The sequence below is a fragment of the Zonotrichia leucophrys genome, chromosome 6 (genome assembly GCF_028769735.1).
Source record: "Zonotrichia leucophrys gambelii isolate GWCS_2022_RI chromosome 6, RI_Zleu_2.0, whole genome shotgun sequence".
Taxonomy (NCBI): Eukaryota; Metazoa; Chordata; class Aves; order Passeriformes; family Passerellidae; genus Zonotrichia; species Zonotrichia leucophrys.
The window spans coordinates 3,110,027-3,121,197 of record NC_088176.1 but is presented as its reverse complement, the minus strand read 5'-3'; the positions used below and the strand labels follow the sequence as shown (position 1 = coordinate 3,121,197).

General features: G+C 42.0%; 1 long non-coding RNA gene across 1 annotated transcript; it reads right to left on the bottom strand.

The window, feature by feature from the left end:
- Positions 1-218: 218 nt before the first annotated feature.
- LOC135449900 (uncharacterized) lies at positions 219-7,923 on the bottom strand. The gene is made up of 3 exons (XR_010440887.1): positions 7,838-7,923; positions 1,168-1,209; positions 219-1,060 (listed from the first exon to the last, which is right to left on the bottom strand). It is a non-coding gene; the product is annotated as an uncharacterized LOC135449900 (long non-coding RNA).
- Between the last annotated feature and the right edge of the window lie 3,248 nt (positions 7,924-11,171).

The window sequence follows — 11,171 nt, the reverse complement described above, 5'->3', positions numbered from 1 at the left end:
GACAGAGCTGCAGCCCTATTGCTCTGCACAGGAAATAGCTTAATCCTATCATAATCTCCCTCCAATTTTGATGTATATTGTTTTGATGTATATTGTTAAAATTGTATAAAGGTACAATTTTATTTGAAATGGAGTTTATTTCAGACTCTGAAGAGTCAAATTTAATTTCAAGAATTTTTATTGTAGGACAATAGATATATATATATAAATTTATTTTAGTGAGCTATTAGAATTGTAGTAAATAACCAGCACCAAGTTTCTGCTCTGCAAATGTAACTGTTTCCAAGGCAGATACAGATCAAGAATTGACATTTATTCCCTCACTGTTACCCACAATTTAGATTTTTTTCAAACGCTTTTATTCACTATCTCCTCTGGACCAGCATCATCAAAGCATTAGGTTTGGAAGGATCATTCCTGTGGGGACTCTGCTCTGCAGGAGTGCAGCTTTTCAGACTGCCTGGATCAGTTCTGGATGGAAATCTCTGCACTGCCACTTCAGAGAACTCAGTCCAGCAGGTGGTTTATGATGCTGAGAAAGCTGCACTGCAGGAAAAAGGAATGTTGGAATTTGTTGGTAGAAACAAAGTTTAGTGTGGATCCATGCCAGGGGAGATGAGGTTTACGAGTCTAATACTCCTGGTGAGCACGAGACATTATATCAGTGCTGAGAAATTTATTGCAATCATCTTCCTATTTCCATTTCTGCCTCTTTTTTGGTGACATAATAGCATAAAGAGGAAAGGTCACACCTTGATGCCAAGATGATTCATAACTTTAATACCAGAAGGAACAATTGACCCAAACAATCTTTGGCTGAAGTGTCTTTCCAGCAGTGCTTTCAGCCTTGATCCCAGGCCAGACAAATTGAGGAATATCCACCACAAGGATGTTTTGAGGTGCTCAGAAGCTGGCTGGGAAGGAGGCTGGTACCCAGGGAAGGTCTCTGGGAAGCCAAGGCAGAGCTGACCAAGCTCCACACGGAATTGTCTCTCATGGAGATGGCCCTTGGTGGGGGCCCCTCTGCTGGGTGGCTCTTGCTGCACTCACTGAAAACAGCCTGGAAGTAAAGTTAGGATGAATTTTAAAGTTAGGATGGATTTTAGAGTTCTGATGAGTTTTAAAGTTCTGATGAATTTCAGATTTTCAGCACTGACAGGCACTGACCTGCAAGAGAACTCTGCATTTGACCTGAGGCTGTGGAGGAGGCTTCCAAAATTGAACAATAGAACTAAGATTATGGGTGTGTAGTTTGAATAGAAGTGTGTAATATCACATAGTAGAAAACTTAGAGTTTAAGGTTTTAGAATATAGTAATATACATAAAACAAGATAAAAGTTTTAAAGCAGTAACTAATCCTTCTTCTTCATAAGTTTAAATAGTATTATGTAAATTAGATTTAAAAATCACATTACAAACCACAAACAGTTAGTTATTAAGTTAAAAATAAAAATAATTTAAGCATAATTTCTTAATTAAATTATTTATCCTTAAAAAAACCTTATAACAAAAGAAAACTTAATTTTTTAGTTTATTAGAGTAAAATTCTATAAAACTCACAATCTGTAAGACCGTAATATAAAGAAGAAGTAATAAACAGCTAAGTGCAAACAAAAAAGACGATCTCACACATTTAATCTCAACCCTAAAAAAAAATACATATACATATATACATATATATACACATATATATACATATATACATATATATACACATATACATATATATACATATATACATGTACACATATATACATATACATATATATATACATATACACATATATATATATACACATATACACATATATACATATACATATATATATATACATATATATATATATATATATATATATACATATATATATATACATACATATATATACATATATATATATATATATATATATATATATATATATAACTCAACAGTACAGCATTGGCAAAGCCATGGACACACAAAGGGGGTGACACCAAGACCCAGGACAGCACAATGGCATTTTTGCTGCTTTGCCTGCACTCTTTGGCTCTGCACGAAGGCAGGAGTGAGATGGCAATGGGAGAGCAGAAACGACGTGGGAGGGAGAAATCTGGGCCACTGTTTCTGTGTCTGAGCTGCAGACTGGGCTGTGGGAAGAGCCCTGGGAGCAGGGAAGTGCCCCAGACCCAGCCCCAGCCCTGACTCCGGTGATTTGGGAGCGTTTGGAATCCATGGGAAGTTCAACCTACAGCAGGTTGGTGTTATCCAGAGGACACTGAGCCAAGCTGTCAGGGAAACCACTGCTTTAAAAGAACCAGGAACTGTGTCACAGCATGACAAACATATGCACAGATTGATTTTGGCTACAAACCAAGAGATCTGTGCAAGCAAAGAGCCCAGCTTTTAGGTGTAGCCATGAGGACACAATTAGGATAGGACCTGCTCCTGCAACAGGCAGGCCAGCAAGGAAAAGCCAATGGCTCTTGAAATACTTCTGCTGGAGGAAAATTTTGGTACCAAATATGACGAGAAAAATGTAAAAGAGGAAATAGAAACAAATGGAGAATGAGCTGTATGCTTGGCAAAACAAGCTTGGGTGAGAATAAACCAGAGAAATCCAAAATAAAGACAGGAATCTTGAAATGGGTGATTAGCAAAAGCACAGACCAAGGCTCAGAAGTTTCTGTTGTGTCCAGAAGATCCCATGTGAAGAGGCAGATTGTCTCATACTCCTGTTTTACCCCCTAAATCCAATTACATCTGGCAGAAATAAAAGCTGACAGACACAGCAGGTGTTATCAATGGGATTTTTGGGAAGCAGCCATCCACACACAGAGCATCACCAGGACCCAAATGGGCACCTTTGGCAACCTCAGCTAAGAGCCTGGCTATTGAATTGGAAAGTGTTTTCCTAGCCCAGAACACAGAGGGCTGTTGAGGGCAGCAGAGCATGGAGCCAGGTATTAGTGAGTGATTCAGCACCTGAGACCATTCCTCATCTTTCCCAAAAGTGCCTCTCAAGTCTGCTTTTACTCCCCAAACCCCCAAGCCAGCTTCTCTCTTCTTTTCATTTTCTTCTCACACAGGAGCTAAATAGAATCCTGTGCAAGTTTTGAAAAGAGGCAATAAAGATAACATCCTGTGTTTAGATTAGAGAGTAAAAAGGGATGGAAGGGATGCATAATCAACCTTGAGGACATAAACTGCCAAAACAGCCCGGGAATTGGAATGAAAATTTAATCTGGGTAGAGTTTGCTGATAAATGACACTTGAGGAGGTCCCTGAACATTCCCTGGAATTTGGAATTCTACCCAAAGTGAAACTTTGCAGTGTGGTGGGGCAGAGTGTCTGCATGGCTTGTGCACAGCACAACCTTTTTGGTTTTGCACTGCAGATACCAACATTGTGCCCCCTGCAGTGACACAGCTCCATGTCACCACTGATGTTTTCCTCTTTCATGGAAAGACTTTCAAACACCGCCTGGTAACTTCACGTGGATGCTCACAGCCCTAATTTACAAAGCTCCCAAGCTCTCAATTTATGCCCCCAAGATGTGGTCACATTACAAACATGAAAGATTTCCAGTTACATTATCTTGATTTGCATCAGTGCCCATTTGCGGTTCTCCTGACTTTATTCTTTTTTCATGTTTCCTTTTGTGTCCCTGCCCCACAGACTGCAGAGCACCCCTTGCACAGGTGGGGAAATGCCACACTGAGAAATTCCCAACTTAGCCCCAGTCCTGTGGGGATGGATCCTGCAGAACTGAAAGGAAGTGAAACCTTTAAAACCAACTCCTGACTACCAAACTGGCCTCTTTTCCTCCCAGGAAGTCATTAAGCCCCTGCAAAATCTTGAACCTCTATCACAATGGCATTTGCAAAAGAGGATTTTAATGTTTAAACAGTGCTTGAGTTAAAAATATATTGAACATTCCATTTACATTTTGGACAAAGTATATTGAATTTACCATGAAAATATTCCTATAGAGGCAAGATAAAATAAATGAAAAGACAGCTCTCCTTGTATTTCTTTTTTTTTCTGTAGAACTAATATAGGATTAAAGAGGAAAACCTGGTAGCTGCAGGAACAAGTTTGAGCAATCACTTGTCACTTGCAGTTAGCACAAAAATGTATTATAACAAGATATTACTTGTAGAATTTCCTCTATAAATCTTTTATTCATCCCAAGGAATCCCAGGCCAGGCATTTGCCATACTGCATTGTCAAAAATAATGCCCAGCATAAATGGTGTGCAAGAGACCATGAACATCAGAGATAACAAGAGTACTAACACCTTATGGGCCTTAAAAACCCAGAAGTGGCATTTCTGGGCTCTCATTAAAACTGAAATAAAAATATTGTTTAAGAATGACTTTTATGCTTAAGTATTAAATGCAGCATTGATTCTTTGCTTATGGTTTTCCCCACTTTTCTTCCCATAAATTGCTGAGTGAATGTAAACAAGAAAGTAAATTTTTATGGCCCCATTCTGTTGCTGGGCAGGAGAATAACTGAGAGCTGAAACAACCTGGCAACCTAAAAGCATCAGGAGCAAGAGAACACCTGTAAAACACCACCCAGAGCTAATGGCAGGAAGAACAAAACCAGCTGAGAGGGAGGCACAGTGCAAAGCAGAGTGTTTCCATGGAGGTCAGGATATTTTGGGCAATTTTTGTGGGTGAAAGAGATGGAGGTTATGACCTCTGATAATTCCATCTGCATTTACCAAACCTGCTGGGATTCTTTTTTGTGTTGGAACAGCTGAGAGTTGTGGTTTCCTTCATCAGTTTGAAATGTATAACCTCACCAGCTCCTATTTTGCAGTACAAAGAAACAAAAAAAAAAGCATCAAGTCCTTCCTGCTTTATCAGTGTTTGGGAAAGCTTCAATAGAGGAGTTTGGACAGACAGCTGTACAAAACAAGCCTTGTGACAGAAACATCAGTGGTCTACTGCTCCAGTATATGTAGTATAAGAAAGTCACTGTTGATGTCATAGGATTTGACTATTTAAGCTTGATTTTCAAGCTATGAGGTATGAAAACCACTTCAGTAGGGTTCACATGGATTGATGTTTGGGATAGGGTGCTCAGCAGTGCACAGAAAAATATTAAATTCTGCCCTGTCTGTTGTAACAATTTCACACTGAAATACAGAAATGTGCCTTAAAAACATAAACAAAACAAATCCCTGTCTTTTCCTGCTCCCCATGCCAATCATTTTGTTGTATTCACTAAAACTTCTGCCATTTTCTTTGGAGATGCATTTATTTACCCATTTAATCTCCACCTTGGCAATCACTTCACAAAGCCACTGCTCTTTACAACATGAGCACATGTCCATGCCTCTGTATTCTCTTCCTCAGGGTGCAGTTGTTGGTTTGTAGTTCAGATCTCCCAGGTGAGAGATTTCTCTCTCAGAGCTGCTTCCCTTGCACCACAAAACTGCTCCTCATGGCAGGACTGCAGCCCTGCTGAGCCAGGGATGTGCTCTGGGATGGTTTGGGGAGTGTGGATTCACATTAGGATGGATTTCACATCCTAATTCACACTTAGGGTGGATTTTCAGGTGTCCAGAGCAGAGCTGGGGCTGTGCCAGAGCAGCACTGACCTCGACTCTGAGCATTGAGCACCCACACCTTCACCAGTGTGTTCCACATCTTGGCTTTTCCTGAAGCTCACCCACAAAACACAATTTGACAGCTGCTGGAGGACACTCTGCTGAGTCTTTCCTTTTTCACATTTCCATATTCAAATCCTGATTAGGTTTTTGTAACAATTTCTTTGACTTCAGTTCTCTCTGCATTTTGTTTGTCCGGCTGTACTCTTCCCTTCACTCTTCCCATTGGGAAAAACTAAATTCCCATTGGTTTCCATCTTTTGGCTGCTTTTCCTTCCAGATTCAGCTGATTTGGGAGTGTGAGGGCAGAGGGTGTGGGATAGCAGTGGGAAATGTGAGCTGGTGTGGCTGTGTCCATAGGGTGACTGCAGGCAGATAAGAGAGGCCCTAAGCAAGGCAAGTTCATAAAGCAACTTCTGCCAAAACTCCTGGCACATTTCTGTCTCAAACAGGTCAGCAAGCTGTGAGTTCATCTCTTTCTTGGAGAGGTTCTCCTTTCTTTCCCCCCTGCTTCAATCTTTTCAGCAATTCCTTATTTTCTTCTAATTCATCCCTCGGCTTTTTTCCTTTCCATTTCTCTTTCTCTTCACTTCCAGAGGCCATGAGGGTAAGAAACATCTTTTCTCCCAGCTCACTTACCACAAATAGATGAAAGAAGGAAAAAAAAGAAAAGGTTTCCCAGATTCTCTAACACATCCTAGCTTTCACAGCAGAAACACAGGACAGGTTTCCTTCATCTGTAGAAAATGGAGAGCAAAGCAGGGGAGGGAAAACACCAAATGGATGGAAGGTGACCTCTGTGGTTTGGTCTCTGCTCTAGGAGCTGTAGACTGAACCTGACTCTCTGATAACATCAGGCTTCAAGGAGAGCTAAGGCAGGATAGCCAAGGATGACAACATGCCCTTAATTTTCACCAGACCTGGAAGGTGGCATCCGAATTTTCTCAGCACGAAATTTGGAACTGCTGCAATAACTCATGCAAGTTCAAATGCCTGAGAGCCACACAACAGCACCATATGTCCTATGTGCAACAACAACAACAAAAAAAAAAAAAAATAACGTGCAAATGTTGGAAAGAACATTTCCAATTAGGAGGGGTTTTATACCCCACTTAGAAAGGGTGCTGCTGTGTTTCCAAGAGTTACTGTCTCAGCTACAGAGCTCCCATGAAAGGGAAAATTATAACCATAAAGGGAAAATTATAACCATAAAGGGAAAATTATAACTGATCAAATTTTAAAGAAACCTCTAAAAATAGCTTGTCTAAAGCCCATAATGTCACAATGATAAAGTCTGAGACCTCAGGTCCTCCCAGAGCTTAGAGCAAGATACAAGCCATTAGGAATTTTGGGCTCTTCCATTAATTTTTCCAGACATTGCTTTTGACTCCATAGGCTTGAAATGTAAAGAGCTGAAGCATCTTTCCAGTCCCAACTGGAATATCCCTGAACTCCCTAAATCCAGCAGTGTCTGGGAAACAAGATTTAGCACTAAGCAGAAATTTGTCTTCCTTGAGATGTGGGTGTGTCTTTGCTTCCAGCTCCAGAAAAGCAGGAATTCAGAGCAGTGGGTGGGCTGGAGAGAGCCCTGGCAATGATGGATTTGCAGCCAACACAGGGGATTTGGTTAGAAGTGCAAGATAATTACAGTTTGTTATCCTGCACTTCAGTTATCACAGCAGCACTAAACCATCCATCCAGGGCCTATTTGGGATGGAAGACAACCTCTAAAGTTAAGCAGACATTACTAATAACCACTTTCTTTGCCATTAATATAATAAACCACTGGTGATAGGGACCTCATCTTCTGGAGTTAAGTCCTACAGTGCTCACTAAAAGATTTAAATAACCCAACCTCTTGATAGCCAGTGCAAGTTTTGCTTGGGCAGAGTTTCTCCCAGTTACAAGGTACTTAGCAGCAGCAGCAGCAGCACAATTTGTATTATACAGCCTGAGCTCACTGTTAAAATTTATACCAATCAGCAGAGTCATTAAGCCCTACATTTGCCTTCCCCTAATCCACTGTTAGATTAAATGGTTCAATTAATAATAAATATTAGCAGTTTATTAGATGAATAGTTACACCACTACATTAGTGCATGTGGTTGCAGAGAGACAGGAATTAAGCACCAGTTTCCCACTAAATCATTTTTAGCCAGGCACTGTACCATATGTTGTTCTGCTGCACTCCTCTCCTCTTTACAAAAAACAAAGCCAAAACCTTCAGCTTCACCTGCCACTTCTCGTTATTCAGCCACGGCCCAAGGATCTCATGGAAATGAGGAACCAGGCTGTGCTCTGAGCAAAGCCATTGAACTCAGCAGGCTGCAGGAGGGGAGCCAGCACAGGCTTTGACCCATTTATTTGAGAAAATTACCCCTGGACAACGAGCTAATCCTCCCCAATAAGCCTGGCTATGGGCAGGAGGAAGCACCAGATTAGTGAATTTGGTTTGCTGAAGGGACTGATCCTTAGCAGCTGGAGAGGCTGTGCTATCCCAGGCTGAAAATCCCGGTGTGATAACCTGCCAAATTGCTGCATCTGTACATGATCTGCTTCCATCTACAAAACGGATTGCAAAATTTTCTAATTTTGTAAGGCAGGGGAAGGATCAGCTAAGGGGGAAAGTTGGGTACGTTGTCCAGGAAACTCCTGTTAATATTCCTTTGCTTTTTGTCAAATATCCATGGTTATAAATACATGGGTCAGTTTTCAAGCACGTGGCCCAGCTGGTGGGAGAGTGGGGAGTGACAGTCAGGACGCTGGACTCTGTTCCCAGCCTCATCCCTGGCTGGACACTCGATTTCTTCCAGCTCTCCCAGCCATGACTAATAAAGCATCTTATCATTGCTGTAAATTCATCCTTTCCAGACCTGATCTTTCCTTATAATTTCCTACTTCTTTTGCCTCCTCCCTGGGTTAATCCCATCCTTCTCTGGGCCTCAGTTTCCCTCATCCATATAAATAGGATAATGATGCATTTAATGAAGTGTCTTTGGATGCAGAACACTGTCAGGGATGATTAAAGATATAACCAGGGAGTCACAAATACATTGGGCCATATTTATCTCAGAGATATTTGTGGAGGAGTCAAAAATGTGTTTTCCTGCTCTTCTCTGCTTGTAGCTGATGTAAAACAGCAAATCTTCAAGAAAATCAAGGAGGTTTGAAAAACTGCCTGAAAACCTCAATCACATCAAGCAGCTCTACTTGGACTGGCATTTTCCATAGGAAAGAAGAACTTCTATTCTCTCCTGAAGTTGGAAACATCTTTGATTTGCACAAAGGGAGGGTGGCAGAAGGCCTCAGCACCTTGGTGTGACACTGGTTGAAGAGATCATGGTCTGCCTGCCCTTCTGAGTCCAGAGACAGAACAATGATTTAATGATTTTCAAAATGATTTATGAAACGTGCACAATGAGTAAATTCCTAACTCCCGTGGATGAGAGTAGCTGGGGGTGCACAGCTACAGTCCCACGCACAGAGATGGGATAATTACAGTTGTACAGTAGGGGAGGCATTGCCAATATCCCATAATTAATTTACAGAGTATTTCCGCCTCCTTTCCCCCCATTAAGTGTAGAGAAAATAAATGTTCTTAGGAGTTGGCAGTTTCTCTTTAGTTTGCATATTCCTCCTAAATATGAGCATTATGTTGTTTACTCATCTGTTAATGACAGCTGATTATCAAACCATAAATATACATGTATCTAATGGTTTGTGAACATTAAACACTGGGTTGCAATAAATGTGGCTGCGTGCAGGAACCCAGTACCCAACAATTCCCATTTAGCCCTTCAGCCTCTGTCCCTGAGTCTCAGCCTGGGCACTGCCACTTCTCAGGGATGAGAACAGGAGAACTGAATTGCCCAGCTCCTGTTCAGATATTTGTTTGTTGCCTCATGCAAACAGATTGGGGTTTTCTCAGCCTTAATCCTGCCTCTTCTGCTCCCTCTGCACTGAGGAGCTCCCATTTTTGTAGGTTTTGTTTATTTTGTCTTTCTAATGCCAATTCCATCCTTTTCTGTTACCTTTTGAAGCCATGAAGTGTCTCCTTTTTATTTTCCATCCACCCCTTTTCTGAAATATTGCTAAAACTCTACTGCTGAAATTGTGTCCCCCTGTTGTTCTGATCACATGAACTTCTGCTTCCTTGAAGTCTTTCCTCATGTGTGATGTTGCAAAGATAACTTAATTTTCTTTTGTGTCCCCTCTCTTCCAGCTCCAGATTCTGTGACTGAGGGCATCTTCCCACTCCAAAGCCTCTGGGAACTGCAGCATTTCTTGTCCTGTGCATCTAAGGGTAAAACTGATGGGTCCATGCCCTGTCTTGTTAATGCATCTGAATGGTCCTTTTTATTTTTGTAGATGTTTAGGTCTTGGGGTTCAAATTCAAAATTCAAAGGAGAATTTTGCATCACAGCAGTGTGTTCCCAACTGCACTGAGCATTATGCCATTGCTTTGGATGGAATCAGAACAGCTTGGTCAACTATATCTGGACAACTCCTAAGGAATATGGTGAGCATTTCTTGTCTCCCAGGTAGCTTTTGGAATTCCTCGAGATAGGATGAGGCATATGTGTAATTTTCAAGCCTGCAATTTTTATGCTGTTCCAAGTTAGAGAAAGCATTTAGCAATTTTGATCAAACAAAAGCACTGCTGTGATATAATTCCAGAAGCAACGTATGAAAAATTTCATTTGTCTCTTTAGCAATTATTGATGAAGGGAATAAAGCTGCAGGTGAACACAAAGGGCTGGCTGTTTGCATTCCTGCACTGCCAGCACGCCAGATTGGAGAGCAAGCAAGTCATTTTGCCTGGAACTAAACCAGTGGAGTGCTGACAGATAGGTGTTTGTGCAGTGCAGCTCAGGATGAAAATAAGCTGTTAGCGCTCACACTGACCCGAGCTGTTTGATTACTGTATGACACTTTCCTTCCTCAAGTGAGTCACCAGGGTTTATTGGGGTGATGTTGGTTCAATGCCCAGCGATGCCGAGCGCCACAGGAGCTCAGGTGCTCTGTGAGATCTGTATTTGTGGGGCTGGCTCCCAGGGAGGTGCTGGCCATCCTCTCCCATCTCGTTTTTATTGCACGAGTCGGGAGAATCGAAGAACAGTAGCTGGGTGTTTTGAAAGGGCCGTGGAGTTTTATGGATGGTTAATAACAGAGGTGTGTCTAGAGGTTAAGGAGAGCCATAGCTCATCATTGCCCACAGTTGCTGCCAGGGTTGGGCAGCAGGAATGGCAGGGACAGGGCAGAGCCATGGCCTGGCACGAGGACACTGATCCCAGCACTGCCCATTCCTCCCAGCCACCCAGTCAGGAGGGAATTGCACAGCACAGCACCCTGAGAGCAAAGTGCAGATCTGCTTTGATCTCTGAGCAGTTTGATCTTTACAGACGCCCAGGGAGGGCAGGGAGTCATCCCCCAAACCCACTGCAATGTGTTCCTGTGTCGCTTGCTGTGGGTGACCCTGCCTAGGCAGAGGGGTTGTGGAGGATCTCCAGAGGTCCCTTCCAATCCTAACAATTCTGTGAGTCCTTATCTACCACCAAAAGCTGCAT